Here is a 2,562-nt window from a genome sequence, read left to right as displayed (position 1 = left end):
AAAAATTAGAAATTTGTGTCAATGCATTGCATTATTTTTTTATATATGCCAAATGGGGAGGATAGTATGTTAGGTTAAAAAAATCAATTCAAACCAACTACTTTGCATTACATGTTTAATGCTTATTTATATTTTTTTTTTTACTTTAACCTAAGTTATCATTACATAAAAAAAAAAAAGAAATTATTATTATAGATTACACTGATAATCAGATTTTGATATATGACAAATAGATTAAACTTAGATGTGTTATTTGTCTAACATCTTTACCAAGTATGTAAGACTTGATGGGTTTAGAGGACCGAAACACCAAGCTGGAGTTCAACTAGGTTGATAGCTAGCACAAAGTACAGATTGGTTGAGATATAGCAGAAGGAAGTCTAGTTACGTTGATAGCTGACATGAAGTCCAGAGCAGTTGAGATCTACAAGAGGAAGTCCAGATTGGTTGAAATCTGACAGGAAATCCCGGTGGGTCAAGAGACCTTAAGTCTATAATTGGTAAATAGAGGTAAGCAACTAGAGGAGAGATCTAGTGAGGACACATTCTTGGTTGAGGGAACAGTAGCTGTCAGTCCAACTTTGGTCCATTTGATAAATCTAAGCTGAGACCATACCTAATCCTGATCTCGGGGAGATAGGATTTAATTAATACTACTATCTTATTGTGCTAACTTTATTGTACAGGATAAACATATTATGATTGTCTGGGCCAACACTTTTTTACAAGAAAGATAAAGGTGAAAAAGAGTGGTCCAAGCACTCGAAAGAAATCCGGGCACCTGCATTCCGAGCGCTCGAAGTTGGTATGAGTGCTTGGACCAGTTTCACTCAAACGGGTGCTTGGTCAGACATTCAGTTGGTCCGGGCTCCCAGAGGTGCTCTAGGCGCTTGGACTATTAAAGTTCATCCAGAAGCTGAGTTGGAGCGCAATTACTAACCATCCCACGTTAACGGTCCAGGCACCCGGAGGGAGGCCAGGCATCCAAAGGTGGATAAATTTTGGGGATAAAGTTTTGATGAGAGCTTACCACGTCAGCCAAATACATAACCTCCTACAAATTTACAAATTTGCATCAACCAACAGCAACCTTCATCAAAATTAAATTAGATTTATAATCTACTAATCCACCACCTGCGGTTCATCATCACACCAAAAGCATCCAAATTTGCATCAACCTTCATCCTGTCAACACGAGAGGCAACAACAACCTTAAGTCATCTTCTTTTGTACTATCATCGAGTACATCAAACCAATAGCTTAATCAATTTAGTTATGGTTAAAAAAAATTGAAGAAACAATTGATAAAGGGAAGCCTATTGTCACTTAAATTCATGAGTTCAAGAGCTCCAAGAAATCTAATTCCAGCCTCTGGCTTCGCATACTACAATGTTGAACCCTTCACCCTGGCAACACCTCCAAGAAAATTGGTCTCGCCTAAACCATTCGATAAATACAAAAAATTGTGGGAACAAGGAAATTAGATCAATTTTATGTTAATAAACAAAGTTCTGAGAAAAAAAAAAATCACATCCTAACACCAACAAATTTGCTCTGAGAGAGATCAATAGGGAAAAGGAGAAGTCTACCCATCCCCATGAAAGGAATAAAGTCATTGGTGGTGACGGAGATGCTCACATGAAGCGATCGCTCGTCGTTTGCCGAGTCAATGGTTACCTCGCGCACTGGTGAGGTAGCGACTGCCTCACGAGCGGCCTTTGCTCACTACCTCACTGGCTACCTCTCGAGCAACTGGCGCTAGTTGACTCCTTGTCGCCTACCCCTTCGTCGGCGGCTTGTCGGCGATAAAAAAAGATCGCAGAGAGGAAAGAAGAGACGTTTCGGGAAGGCTAAAGATTAGGTTAATAAAAAAAAAAATGAAAAGATAGCGGCGAGTAATTTTGAGCACATTAAAAAAAAAAATCTTTTAACAATGCACACAAAAAATTCTTTTTAACAGTGCGCAAAAAATAATTCATATAAGAGCACGCTTTTACGCTGGTTAAAAGTTTATTTTTATCGACGTATTTTTAACGACGCGCAAAAACGTGCTATTAATAATTAATTTTAACAGCATACAATATTTTACATGTTATTAAAAATATATTTAATAGTCTATTATGTTTACACACTGTTATTTATAAAATTATAATATTATTCGTGGTATATTTAATTGAATATATCATAAAAATTATTATTAATAGCGCACTCTAAACGTGTGCCGTTAATGACGTATTGTGAAAACTCATATTTATTGTAGTAGATGGGATATCCGAATCTCACCATCATACAATTGAGAAAATTTCAAATATTAGAGGGAAATGATTGGAGACTTGGTTCCAAATGGATTGGAACCATTGGACCACATTAAAAATTCCTTTCGAAGCTCCAATGGACAAGAAGGGGAAACACCTCTAGCCATAGTATAGGACCAAGGAGAAAAGGCTACGATCGAAGGTAGACAAGAAAATAAATAGAATTATATTGAATTTATTATCTTCTAATATTGTGTAGCATATAGATGAGTACAAGTGTGCTCATGAGCTATGGAATTAAGTGATT

General features: G+C 36.8%; 1 long non-coding RNA gene across 1 annotated transcript; it reads right to left on the bottom strand.

Moving 5' to 3' along the window:
- Positions 1 to 257: 257 nt before the first annotated feature.
- Positions 258 to 1,845, bottom strand: LOC122030012. Its single transcript, XR_006125281.1, has 3 exons — positions 1,639 to 1,845; positions 1,135 to 1,185; positions 258 to 1,054 (listed from the first exon to the last, which is right to left on the bottom strand). It is a non-coding gene; the product is annotated as an uncharacterized LOC122030012 (long non-coding RNA).
- Between the last annotated feature and the right edge of the window lie 717 nt (positions 1,846 to 2,562).

Source organism: Zingiber officinale, chromosome 10B (genome assembly GCF_018446385.1).
Source record: "Zingiber officinale cultivar Zhangliang chromosome 10B, Zo_v1.1, whole genome shotgun sequence".
Taxonomy (NCBI): Eukaryota; Viridiplantae; Streptophyta; class Magnoliopsida; order Zingiberales; family Zingiberaceae; genus Zingiber; species Zingiber officinale.
This window is presented reverse-complemented; position numbering and strand designations above follow the sequence as displayed.